Source organism: Vespa velutina, chromosome 9 (genome assembly GCF_912470025.1).
Source record: "Vespa velutina chromosome 9, iVesVel2.1, whole genome shotgun sequence".
In the NCBI taxonomy this organism is placed as follows: Eukaryota; Metazoa; Arthropoda; class Insecta; order Hymenoptera; family Vespidae; genus Vespa; species Vespa velutina.
Window position 1 is genome coordinate 5,226,757 of NC_062196.1, and position 15,000 is coordinate 5,241,756.

General features: G+C 27.5%; 1 protein-coding gene and 1 long non-coding RNA gene across 2 annotated transcripts in view; both read left to right on the forward strand.

Moving 5' to 3' along the window:
- The window catches only part of LOC124951810 (glutamate-gated chloride channel), a 90,342-nt gene that overhangs the window by 56,988 nt on the left and 18,354 nt on the right, over nt 1–15,000 (forward strand).
- The window catches only part of LOC124951811, a 5,092-nt gene continuing 3,623 nt past the window's right edge, over nt 13,532–15,000 (forward strand). The window contains exons 1-2 of the long non-coding RNA XR_007101723.1: nt 13,532–13,656; nt 14,598–15,000. The exon at nt 14,598–15,000 is cut by the window's right edge and continues 3,623 nt beyond it. This is a non-coding gene — a long non-coding RNA (uncharacterized LOC124951811). The remainder of the gene's footprint in view (nt 13,657–14,597) is intronic.

A 15,000-nucleotide genomic window follows, 5' to 3' on the forward strand; every position in this document is an offset into this window, starting at 1 on the left:
ACCACCACCACCACCACCACCCTCATCCTCACCCACTACTGATATGATTCGTACGATTCATATGATTCATCATCTAGCTTCGAACAATAACCCACTATGCGCGTTACTATTTCTTTCTTCTTCCTTTTTTTTTTTTTTCTTTTTTTTTGTCATACACACACACAAACACTCTGTCTTTCTCTCTCTCTCTCTCTCTCTCTCTTTTTATCTATCTATCTATCTATTTTTATCTCTTTCTCTTTCTCTGTCACTTTCAATTTCTCATTCTTCCTCTATTGCTCTATCTATCTTTCTATCAATTTTATTTTTCTCTTAGAATTAGATATTACATCAGACATCGCATAATCATTAGAAGACTCTGGTTATCAATGACGTTTTATCATGTAATAGCACAAGACTATTACGAGAGACGAATGGTAATGCGGATTTGTTTTTTATTGCAATATTTCAAATCTCTCTTTCTCTCTCTCTCTCTCTCTCTCTCATTCTTTCATTCATTTCGCTCTCTCTGTCTCTCTCTTTCTCTTTCACTTTTTCATTCATTTCGCTCTCTCTCTCTCTCATTTTTTTTTTCATCGATCCTAATCGTTATCAGAAACATCGATCGTACGAAGACGATGACTTTTACTTTTTATTAATATAATTAAAATAAAGAAAATATAAAACATCGACGATAGAAGCGACAGATTAATAATCGTTACGATCTCAGGAGAAATGTTTGAAACTTTCAGAAAAGAATCATACATGATAAATCGAAAAAAAAAGTCGCTTCTTCGCTCTATAAAATGACATGTGATTTTGTAATAGAGCACGTTGCGTGCTCTAATTTTTCTCCTGTACTTTTTTTTCTTTTTTTTTTCTTCACTTCGTTCTCTCGCTCGTTCCCCACATTTCCATATTATCGTTAACCCCTTTCGTTTTCGAATTGACATTCAGATGATGCGGAAAGAGATAATTTTTTTTTTTTCTTTTTTAATTCTTTTCTCCCTTTCGCAAGAAAACGAGCAAAACGTACGTGAAAGATAAGAAAAGCAAAAAGAAAAAAAAAAAAAAATAAATAAATAAATAAACGCAAGGGTCGCAAGATAACATTTTCAATCGAGATAAAAGAAAGAGAAAATATAACAAAAGGAACGAAAGGAGAGAAGGAGGAAATGAACGAAAGGAAAGGAAACGAAGAAGATGGATGATAATAGGGGAAAAAAAAAAAAAAAAAAAAAAAAAAAAAAAAAAAAAGTAAAAAAGGATAAAACATACGGCTAAAAAAAAAAAATTAAAAAATAGATAAAAATAAAAAAAGTACGAATTTGATTTCGACGACGGGGGAAAGGAAAAGTAAAAGCTAAACAAAAAAAAATAAATAAATAAAAGTAAAAAAAAAGTAAAAAAAAAAAAAATAGAAGCAAAAAAAATAAATAAATAAATAAATAAAAAGATAAAATGAAAAGCAAATAAGCAAAGCTCGGTTGTTCACGGAGGCGACTGACTTAATTAATCGATTTGTTTTGTTCTGTTCCGGTCGACGTATTAGATGGGCCGACAAATGTGCAGGTCAACATCTTTCTCCGCTCTATCAGCAAAATAGATGATTATAATATGGTGAGTGCAATATAAATCATCATCAGCAAGGCCTATATATACCAGTCTGTATATCTACACATATGTATATCTATTATCGTCACGTATCTATGATGCCGTAAGATTTGCACTTCTCTGTATTTTTACCTGTATTACGTATACATATATATATACATATATATATACATACACATACATATATTATATATGTGTATATGCATATATATATATATATATATATGTTTACACATAGGTATATTATATACAGGATGACCCAAGATCGAAAAGCATTTAATAAAACCAAACGTCCTTCGTATTTATTGAAGTTAAACGATATTATTAGTTTTCTTTTGTGAAGTCGAAAAAAAAAAAAAAATAGAAGAAAAAAACTCCGCCTCAGAAATCTTCAATAATTCACCGTCGAAGTATCCAAATTGAAAAAAAAAAAAAAAACAAAAAAAAATTAAAAAAAAAAGTAATAGTATCTGCGATTTACTACGATGACTTCGATAAAAAAAAAAAAAAGAAAAGTAAAACGGATTATTTTATTTTCCTCCATACATATATATATATATATATATATATATATATATAATAAAAAAAGAAAACAAACAAAACTAAATAGAATGTTAATCACGTTGGACAGAAATAAACGTATAATATAGATACTTATTTACATTTTCTACTCAAGAATCAATTAACAAAATGGTAACATTCAGGTGTATTTTGCTTTTAAAATCGTACGTGGCCGTATTCGACACTATTCGAAAGGTCGAAAGAATGAGTGCCAGGAGTAAGGGTGGAGGGAGGTAGGAGAGGGCTCCATAGAGAAAATAAAAGATGAGCGAGAAAGGAATAATGGAATCTCAAATGATAAAGGAGTCTCTCTCTCTCTCTCTCGTCCAACTTTAAATGTTTCGAACAATTAGGCTCCCTCGATTTCTTCTTTTTATTATTTGTTTTTTTTTTTTCTTTATTTTTTTTTATTTTCTTTTTTCCCTTTTTTTGACGAAAAAAGAAAACGAAGCACGTTTAAGCATGCAACGACCTTGGGACATCCTTTATATCGTAAACGCGAGCAACCGCACTAACAGTGGATGTGTGCTATTCAGTCAGAATCTCGTGTTGATTTTCTCGATGTCGTTGATTGCCGTATTATATATACATATATATACATATATATATATATATATACATATAATTATACATATATACATATATATATATGTATAATTATATGTATATCTATATCTACGTATATATATATACACACGTATACAACACCGCTCGATGTGGTGATATGTGTATGCATATATATGTATATTTTATATATATATATATATATAAATATATATGTATATATGTAGATACATGCATAAGATCAGCACATGTCTCTGTTATATAATGATTGTTAAAACGATCGATTGTACGCTGCAACCACATCGTCGTCTGTGCCTTGCTGAAAAGCCACGCGTGCTAGAAAGACAGTACTAAACAATATGTATAAAAAAATAGACACGATATATATATATATATATATATATGTATATATATGTATGTATGTATATAAAATACTTTGCGAGAATTCGCATAGCTCGAGTATCGATGCGCTTTATCGGTGAAAATATCGTGGTTTCGCGTTATCGGTAAAAAAATATCGCTATTCGCGATACGCGAGATAGGTTTTACCTCATTTCTTATTTTCTTTTTCTATTTCATTTTTATTCTTCTTTTTCTCTCTCTTTCTCTCTCTCTCTCGCTCTCTCTCTCTATTATATTCTTTACTATCGGGAAAGATGAGCATGGAGAGCGTACGATACGTACGATAAAGTATGTACATACGTTTATATATATTTATGAGATATATTTTTAAATGTTTGGAAAAATTTTTGGTTACTCGAATCGAATAAAATATCATTTCACTTCAATTCTTATAAAATTTTTAATATTGTTTCGCCGTTAATTAAAAAATTCTGGAATTTTTCTAACATCATTCACTTCATATTTATTTATATATACGAATATTACATATAATGTATTACATGTATAAATATGCGTGTTTCATTAACATGAGTTAGTTAAATTTCGTTAAACAAGAATTAACGATTTTATTTTTTTTTTTTTTATTCTTTTTTTTTTTTTTTTTTTTTTTTTTTTTTTTTCTATAAACAAGGCAGAAAATCATATGTGGATAATTTTAAATTCTTTCCGAGAGTACGATCAGATTTTATTTTACAATTAACATTATCGAAATGAAGTGAATGATATCGAGTTTGTCGATAAACGAGCAAAGGATTTATTAAATTTAAATCATATTGGTTTTCGTTCATTTGTAAACGTGAATACTTAACAATTCATTGACTATTATAATATTACATTGTTGATTAAATTTTTTGTCTTAGCATATAAATAAATATGTTCTCATTCGAAGTATCACTTTTTGTTCATCTCAATGAAAATCTTTTTAAAAGAGAAAAATTATTAACAATATTGATTACATTTAATAACATCAACAAATCTATCACTGTAGAATCTTTTTACATTTTTTCAAAATATTTATTAAAATATCTTTGATATGATCTACATTAGATTTACATCCTATATACATATGTATAATATGTTTATATATAATATATATATATGCAGATAATGTCAAGACGTTTGTGAAGCTTGAAGTGCATGGATCGTTGCGTCTAAATATTTATCTTGTAACGCATGAAGTCAATAATTCAATGATTATTGTAAACCATTAATTTTTCAGTAATGATTACAGTAATGGCAGAATATATATATATATACAATTTTTCAATTTTATTTTTCTCTTCTTTTTTTTTTTTTCTTTTTTTGGAAAAAAAATAAAATTAAAAAAAAAAGAAAAAAACAAGTAAAAGAAGAAATAATAAAAACGAAAATCATTTTCCAAAATTATCTTACATTATTCGCATTGTTCGTATTTTATATTTCTTCATTCAACGTACCATTAAAATGAATTTATAATTTTGCAACTATTTAAATATATATATATATATATATATGTATATATAATTTTTTTTTTCTTTTTAAACATATTAAAATGAAAACGATCCTGCATATTAAGCATCATAAAAACGTTCATAAAACCATTATGGTTATAATAATCCTATTGCTCGTCGATTAGTGCAATTCGTTACACTGGAATATTTTATTATCTGCTTATAGAAAAAAAAAAAAAGAAAAAAAAAATAAATAAATAAATAGATAAAAATAAAAAAGAAAATCTCTCCAAAGTCTCATCCGTCATCTCGAAATATTTCCCACATTGTTATTATTCTTTTTCGTTTTCTTTTGTTTTTTTGTGTTTTCTTCCTTTTTTTTTTTTTTTTTTTCTTTTATCCTCTTTTTATCATTCAATTTTCGCATATAATTATATCGATATAAGGGATAAATTTAATTTGACGTTGTGACAACGTGTCGTTTAATATATTAATTTTAATCAAATATAGGGCGCAAAGGCTTCTTTCACGATTAAATTAGTTTCTATTATTGCGTTCACAATATAATTTCGTTTGCTTTCGTTCTGTACCAGCTTTGACTTTGATTTTATTCGAATTATATATATATATATATCGCTTATATATCACTTATGCTAATTTTTCAAATTAACGATATCGCACGAGTCGCCGATAATAGATAATAAAATAATACACGAAACGTATAAAAAAAAAAAAATTTATAAAGGAATTATAAATAAAATTATAAAGTAAGAAAAGATTGTCACGTGATAATCATTGTCACGAGAGATCGATATACGCACGAGGAGAAGTGAGATTTAAAAAAGAAAAAGAAAAAAGAATAAAAAAAAAATAAAAGAAAAAAAAAAAGAGAGAACAAACGGGACGATCTTTTTTCTTTTTCCTTTTTCCTTTTTTCTTTTTTTTCTTTTTTTTTTTTTCTTTTTCTTTGCTATTTTAAATTGAATCATCGATCTAACAGGAGAGAGAGAATAAGTATCTATCGTAATTATTATTTAAATTATCTTAGAAGAATATGATAAAAACCTTAAAGTTTACTTTAAACACATATAACATTAATAATTATTTCTTATGATTATTAATAATTATTTCTAACACAAATATATATTTTCTATATTAATATTTTCATAAATCATACCTTGATAGCATTAATTATTTATCATTATATAATAATTATAAAATATTCTACGATATCGAAATGGAGTAATAAATGATCTATGTTATTAAAATATTAATATATCTGTCGATACAACAATATAAATAAAACCATTTCATATCATAATCCAATTAAATAGTAATAATAAATCGATCGTAATAATAAAACAGAGTCGATCTCCCATAAAACGTTGTTCATTTGCATCAATATCCGCAGAAAAAACAAAAAAACAAAAAAGAGAAAACAAAAAAAAAAGATCGTTGATTCAATTACCGTCATCATGTCACTTTTTTACGATTTCAATTATAAATTTTATGACGATAAAAATCCTTTGAGCTCTCGGAACATATAAATGGCTATATATATATATATATGTGTGTGTGTGTGTGGGTGTGTGCGTTTTGTGTGTATGTTAATGTGTACATATGCATATATATATTCATAAATGTACATACATACATACATACATATATGCATATATATATATATATATATATATATATGCATAAATGTACATACGTATATACATATATCCATAATTTTATATCGCGTGACTGAGTCTGAGGATATTTACCGTGAAATCGATTAGAATATACGACGCTGACGTGATGTTTTACCGTGAAAAATCGTTGTTTTACTTTCAACACGTCGCCACGTTTTAAGGAAATAACACGTGCATAAATACATATATGCATACATATATACATACATGTCATACATGAATGTCATACATACATATCATACATACACGTCATACATACATGTCATACATATATGTCATATATACATATCATAGTTAGCTACGCTCAATTGAACGTCGCATTTACATCATCATAAAAATATATATATATATATATATATATATATATATATATATATATGTATATGCGTGTGTACACGTATTATAAGTTCTTTTTTCTTTTTTTATTTCTTTTCTTTCAAAAAAATATTAAATATCCCTTCATCGAGCTTAATTTCATTATCGATGAGATTTCGAAAAGTTTTTTCTTTACTTTTCTCTATTCTTTTTTTTTTTTCTTCTTCTTTTTTCTTTTAATCTTCCCTTCTTCTTCCAATAAAATTTATATAACAAACGTCGATAACGTTCAAGCGTTCAATTGTTCTCTCGATCAATTCAATTATTCTATTGGATAAAAAAAAAAAAAAAAAAAAAAAAAGACTAAATATCTCTTGCCTTTATGTTATTCTTACGTTATCGATTTTTAACACGTTGATATAAATTATCGTGAATTAAAATGATTTGCGTACATATGCTAACAGAAATGACGCGAGCAGAGCAAAGAGTTTGTTCTTTTATTGAGTCAGTCGGCCAAATTTTGAGGGAAAAGAAAAGAAAGAGAAAAAAAAGAAAAGAAAAGAAAAATTCCCAAAGCAATGACATTTATCTGAAAAAAAAAAAAAAAAAAAAAAAAAAAAAAAAAAAAAAAAAAAAAAAGAAAGAAAAATATCTCGATCGGTCGTCGATCATTCACGATTACATTAATTAACATCCAATATCCATATGATCCGAATAATGTTTCTACCTATCGAACAGATTACCAATACTTAATCATTATTTATTAACACATAATCATAATGACGAGAAAATTAATATCAAATGATTTCCTTGTGCATTATCTCCATCACATTCCCAAAATTAACTGACGCTAATTGAATTAACTCTTTCAATTCTCTTTATTTTTCCAAATAAAATATTAGCATACGAGAACATAATGACGCATTATATGATGGAAACGTACGATATAAAAGAAATTTGGCCGAATCGATACTATTATACGTATCTCAGTTCATCTGCCATTTTTTTTTCTTTTTTTTTTCTTTTTTTTTTTTTTTTTTTTTTTTTCTTATAATACACGTATTATACATGCGTACACATGTATTTACACATATCGACACGCTTAATCATATTACACGATGCGCACATTACACGATCGAATTGCAACGAATAAGAGAGATTATAGCAATAAGCAAAAAAAAAAAAGGAATATTAAAAGAAAAAAATAGAAAAACGAAAAAAAAAAAAAAAAGAAGAAAATTAAAAGTTAAATAAAAGAAAAGAAAAGAGAGGGAAAGAAAAAAAGTAACGAGATAAAAATCTCTCAACGCAATCGTCTTAAAGCGACGAACGTACTGCAGTCGCCGTTTACAATCAACAGAAACATTGTTGCCACTCGACACCACTCATGAGCTCTTATTCTCTTCAACAATTGCATGTCATATATACATACATATATCCTCCCTTTTCATAACGTCTCTCTCTCTCTCTCTCTCTCTCTCTCTCTCGCTCTCTCACTCTTTCTCTATCTCTTCCTCTTTCTCTTCTTCTCTTTTATTTTTTATTATTTTCTTTAAATCTCTAACGATCTATGATAAATCTCTTTTCGTGCTCGAAAAAGAGATTTTACGAATAAAAAGAAAAAAAGAAAAAAAAAGAAAAGATAAGAAAAAAGTTTCCTCCAACCAGCATCTTCTTCGAGAGGAGCGAAATGATTTTTCTTGAATACCAATTATTTCTTTTTATCTCTCTCTCTCTCTCTCTCTCTCTCTCTCTCTCTCGCTCTCTTTCTCTTTCTCTTTCTCTCTTATTCCATCGTCCATCCAATCATCGGATCGTTTTCCATTTAACTTCGTTGAAAATCAATCTAAAATATATCGCTCGAGAATCGTCCAAAGAAATGTTTTACAAGGATAAAGAATACGTAAGATACAGAAATGAAGAATATTTATAATAATAATAATAATAATAATAATAATAATAATAATAATATATTATATATATAAATGAAGAAGTGAAAAATTTTTGTCGATTAAGAAAAAAGAAAAGGAAAAAATTTAAAAAGAAAAGAGTATCATGGCTTGAGTGATAAGGAAAAAGAAAAATTATTATTTAAGCCTCCAACAGATACATTTGATAATACTTAAGATTATTTTGTAGCGGTAACTATTACAACACACGTATTATAACAATTTATGAATGTATATAATAAATATATACATAATATACATATTATGTATAAATAATATAGATACATAGACACATATCTTAGGGAAGAATTGAATATCATTGAATTTTTACAATAAATTTTATAATACTTATCTAATATCATGATGTAAAATAGGAGATTAACAAATGCAGGATAAAAAAAAAAAAAGGAATCCTCTTTTTTTTTTTGGTTTTATTTTTCATTTCTCCATTTTTTCGCGTCAGCCTTCGAAGCATCCGATATCTTTTTCTTTATCTTTCTTTTTTTTTTTTTTTTTTTTTTTTTTTTGAATGAAAGTTAAAAAAAGAAGGACAAAGCTACTCGGACGGACGATGAGCTATAAGACGGGCACTAAGAATTTGATTGACGATCTCTCTATTGTATTGTATCTCGTACTCGTACAAGAGAAAGAACAAGAGTCGTTTCCGTTACTAACGATTCATACTTCTTTTTTCTTTCATTTCTTTTCTTTTTCCAGGCGATTTTTTCTTTATTTCCTTTTTCTTTTTTTTTCCCTTTTCTTTTTCTTTTTTTTTTTCCTTTTTTTTTTTTTGGACGCACGCGCGTTTACTACGTTCAAACATAACGTGCAATTATTTTCCCACACACTTTGTGTAATTAATTATCGCAGAATGGTCCTTTCGTAAGGAAGAAAAAAAATTCGCAAATGTATTACTTTTTATTCGTATATAATCACGAAATAATGATAATCGTAATCTACACGTTATTTTCATTTTCACATAAAGAAATAGATAGATAGATAGATAGATAAAAAGAGAGAGAGAGAGAGAGAGAGAGAGAGAGAGAGAGAGAGAGAGTGAGAAAGAGAGAAAGAGAAAAATAGAGAGAGAAAGAGAGAGAAGTTTTCGCATTGCATTGAACTTTTTTCTTTTCCTTTTTCTTTTTTTCCTTTTCATTTGTCTTTTTTTTTTTTCGATCGATGAAAGAAACATTCGACCATTCAATGTCACCATCATCGTGTTACTTTCATTGATCAAAAATTCAACGTGATGGTTGATTGCACGATGCGCACGATATACTTAATGATTATCGCAATCTTTTTTTAAGAGTATTCGTTCTCTTTTTTTTTCGTATTCTTTTTACCATATTCTCCTTTTTCATTTTCTCATCTTTCACATTTTCGTCTCGAAGTGGTATGCGATAACTATGCTCCCTGATACTATGCCATGTATATATATATATATATATATATATATATATATATATATATATATATATTATAGTACGTGTATAATAACACTAAAGGTAACAGTATTCAGGTCACATGAAGATTATTATTTTATGAACCCTTTTATAGGAAGGTATTCTTGAAAGATGATCTCGTTAAAACTATCTCTAAATTTTTTTTTTTTTTTTTTTTTTTTTTTTTTTTTTCTTTTTTTTTTATATATTCTTTATAGAATTTCAATATATTTTTCTTTTTTCTCTTTCCATTCGTTCGTTCGTTCGTTCGTTCGTTCGTTCGTTCGTTCGTTCATTCATTATTAAGCTACATCAAAAAAAAAAAAAAAAGAAAAAAAAAGAGGAAGAAAAGAAAGAAAGAAAAATTTATTCGATTTATCAGCATCTATAAATTTGCTCTTTCGAACAAGTATATTTTCTCGTTGCAGAGATATGTTCGTAGAAAAAAGAAAAAAAAAATAAATAAATAAATAAATAAAAATAAAAAGAGAAAATAATAATAATAATATATCGTACCATATCGTTAACGCATCGATTATAGATATATATCCAATATCCGGCAATGTCTAATTATCTCTGTTGCCGTGATAATAAATGATAATATAAAAGAAAAGAGAGAAACTATTTCAGAGGATCTGGATTTTTTTTTTCATCAAATGCAAAAGGAACGTTAAAAAATTTTGTCATAAATTTTCTTAAGTCCCTTTCAATATGCAATAATAAAATCGTGTCGCTTGGATTAACCCTAATTGTCATGGCCTATGGGTCATAGGACATCACGTATCAACTTTGAGCTCAATTAAAACAATAATTTGCGCATTGCCTGATTCGTGAATTTTTTACTTTTTCCTATTTTTTTCATTCTTTTCTTTTCTTTTTTTTTCTTTTTTCTTTTTTTTGTTGCGATGACAGAATCGAAAATTCCATTTTCAGATCTACTGTAATTATTATTTCCGAACCATCAAAGAATATAGAGTATTTCTTTTTTTTTTCTTTTTCTTTTCCTCTTCGAGTAAAAATTAATCATTTCGTGTAAATGACAGGCTTTGTCAAATTTGATAATTATTTGGTGATGCTAGGGATCAACAGGAGACGTAAGGGAAAATATAAATGATGGGGAAAAATTTTACAAAAACAAAAACAAAAAATAAAAAGAAAAAAAAAAGAAAAGAAAAAGAAACGTAGAATCTCTTTGAATTGAAAAACGAAAAACACAGGATTGTTATCTTATTTTTCCTTTATTCACGAATAAACTATTCCGAATAAACGCGTACGAATTAAAAATGATATTTTACTTCTCTATCAGAGTCACATTTTATTCCTTTCTCGTTCTATTTCTTTTTCATTTCTTTTTCTATTTCTCTTACCTTTCGTATTACACAATTTCTTTCGTAATTATTACATACGTAATATATAAGGCTCGTGCATAGATATACAGTTTACGTACGTTACGGTTCTAAGAAAAACCAGGTATCACTGGTTATCATTCCGAGAATAGACGTTAAAGGGAATGAGAGAAAAAGGAAAAAAAGTAAAAAAAAAAAAAAAAGAAAAAAAATAAAAAAGAAAAAAAAAAAAGGGTCAGAAAGTGTTAATAAAAAAAGATCGAAGAGCCCGACTCTACCGTCTCCATCGCCATTTCGCACTTGACTCCTCCACTTTGCCGAACGATTGGCAGCGTTCTACTTTTACGTTTGATTTTTACCCGCTGACGCAGCCGCCGGCAACGGCCACATTGAAATTAGGAGAAAAATTTTTCAATTGTTTCTATGTTTCTCTCTATATTTGTGTGTGTGTGTGTGTGTGTGTGTATGAATGAATGTGTATGTGTTTGTACAGCTGTGTGTATACATATGTTAACGCGTGTGTGGTTAGAGTATGAACGGGGATTCACTCGTCACCGCAAATCTTCTGACAATAATACTCGATGAATTAATTGATATTATAATCCGATATATATATATATATATATATATATATATATATATATATCGGATATATATAAAATTGGATAGAGAGAAGAAGGAGAATACGTGTAGACGATATATGTAGGATTACTGAGAAATATCTTTTATTTATGATACTTTTAATCGTCTCATCGTCGTTTTAAAATCAGGTTCGATTATAATTAAATCCGTTTCGTGCGTTTCACTCGCAAAAACGATTATTCTTAAAGAGATAATATTTTTATTATCGAATTAGGATTAATAATTTGTTCCAATATATTTATCCATATTGAAATATTTTAATACGACGTACGATATATCTATATATAATGAGAAGAATTTAAAACTTCATTTCATAATCGAGTCCATCCGAATAATTAGACGATTAGTTCTTTTTTTCCCCAATCATGTTACTCATGATTTTCATTTAATTACATTGGAAAAATTATTTTCAATCGAGATACATTAACGATTTATTTATACAATCGTATGATGATGACGACGACGATGATGATGATGATGATGATGATGATGATGATGATGATGATGATGATTATGATGATGATGATGATGATGATGATGGTAAAACCCCATCCCCCTTCCGTCATCCCCACTTTGCTCGCTCAAAAGCATTTTCTCCCTCTCGACAAATTCGAAATGCGTAAAGGCGACAGAATCTTAGAAAATAAATTTCTCTATTCGTATAATAAAAAAGATGGAAAATTTGTTCGATTTGTTTCTTTTTTTTTTTTCTTTTTTTTTTTTTTTTCTTGAACCTCAGTTCATTATAAAACGTTATATTAGATTAATATCGCATAGTGATATCGCATAAGAAACGTGAAACGTAGAAAGTTTATTATATATATGAGTGCGTCCATCTACATTTGCGTTCTCCTTTAATTGTTTCATTTCTACGACGACATGTTACGCCATTATTTCTAACAGCTCGTACCCGCATATAAATACATATTCATGTATTTACGCACATAAGTAAAGTGTAAACACGTATCAATACGTACGGACACGCGTCGGAATAATAATAATAATAATAATAATAATAATAATAAAAAAAGAAAAAAAAGAGAAAAAGAAAAAAAAAAGAGAAAGAAAGAAAAACTATTCGCGTCGATTATACATTACATTACATTGCATATATTCTCGGTTTGATTCATATTTATGCGCGCTCCTATATATGTACCTATTAGATATGTATATATATATATATATATATACATACCCTATGTACAAGCAAATGAATAATACAAGAAGCAAGGGAGAAAGGGATACGTGATTTAATACCGGTTTTTATACCCTCTCGGTATTGATATTTAAGATTGAAGTATGCAACGGCACGTAATTAAAATCGCATCGATTTTTTAATCACCGCAAGACTTCGGTTGATTATAAATTTTTTTTTTCCAGGTTACAGGCAATTTTCCGAAACTTCTCTGTCACGTGCTACGACGTCTTTATTATCGTCATTTGATTATACATTTTTCTATTCAATACGAATCTTTTTCGATATCTCTATCGTTACTTTTTCCTTTCTCTTTTCATTTTTATCTTTCATTTTTCTATTCTCTATTATCTATTCTCAACAAATAATAATCATTCCTTTTTCGACAAGTAATATTGCATACGTCTACCGATTAAAAACGAGGACGTCAAACATCTGAAAATATCATGAGGACTGTACACGGTCAATGTTAATCCAGCTTATGTCGTTCACCCTACAACAATTCTGGGAACTGACCTTGGTGAGTTCAAACGAGTAGTAACGTGAGCGATAAAAAAGAAAAAATAAAAAAAGGAAAAAAAAAAGAAAACGAAGAAAATAGAAGGAAAAAAAAGACGATATTAAAAAGGAAAGGAAAAACCTAAAGAAAAGAAAAGAAAAGAAAAGAAAACAAACCAAAACAAAACAAAAAAAAAAAAAAAGAAGAAAAATACTAGCGTGTCCTTTGACACGTAAGTAGTAGAGTAAAGTAGTCAGTAGCGATATAGATAGTATAAATATAGTTGTAGTATGCAGTAGTAGTAGTAAAGATAGGTCGATTCTCTTTCTTCGTACGAATGAAAGTTGAATGATCTCGAATCGATCAAAATAAATATATCTATTTACATTATTATATTCCGAATATATTCTCACAATATATTCTATATATTCTCACAATGTATTGTCGCGAAAAATCTCTTGAGAGATGAGAGCGTAATGTTTTCTCACGTTTTGCTTTTTTTTCCTTTTTTTTTGTTTTGTATTAATAATAATAGAAATATATATATATATATATATATATATAACATTTCTTTTTTTAATACTAATTTTTTTATAATAAAAAAAATATATATATATATATATTTCTATACGAAGTCTCACGGTCAATTAAAACATCGACGTAACATTGAAACGAGAGAACAAACGGTAACAATTCTCATCGATAGAAAATGAAAAATCTCATCGAATGTCACGATTCATTAAGTTTCGTGCGTATTAAATTAAAAAGAATAGATTTAAAAGAATTCATTAATTTTTTGTTTCCTTTCTTTTTCTCTTCTTCGTCTTTTTTTCTTCTTTTTTTCTTTTTTTTTTTTTTTTTTTTTTTTTTTTTTTTTTTTTTTTTTTTCTTCTCTTTTCTTTTCAAAGCAACAATCTACGTATTTATCAATGACGCATGATTTTATATATGTGGATTTAAAGAAAATCGTACGACCGGAATTGGATTATCTATCTCAGTTGTCGAAATAATAAAATCAGGAATAGTATCGATCGAAAGGGAATAGAAATGAGATTAATCGAACAAATCCATGAATTAATCGATCGTATTCGTGTATTCGAATTAATTAATCTTTTCGTTTGAAAATATTTTTCTCACGTGGATCTAAATGTCATCATTTAGTTTCAGAAAAAAAAAAAAGAAAAGAAAAAAAGATCAACAATTTTATTATATCGAAACATTGTATGCTCCTATAAATAAACGAGATACATGCGTACGTAATACTCGTCGTTTGTATAAAAATCGAAATAAATATTTTGAAAGAAAAACCTATGAATTAAGGATAGACAGGCAGAGAGACAGTTCGACGATTAAAAGGATTAGAAT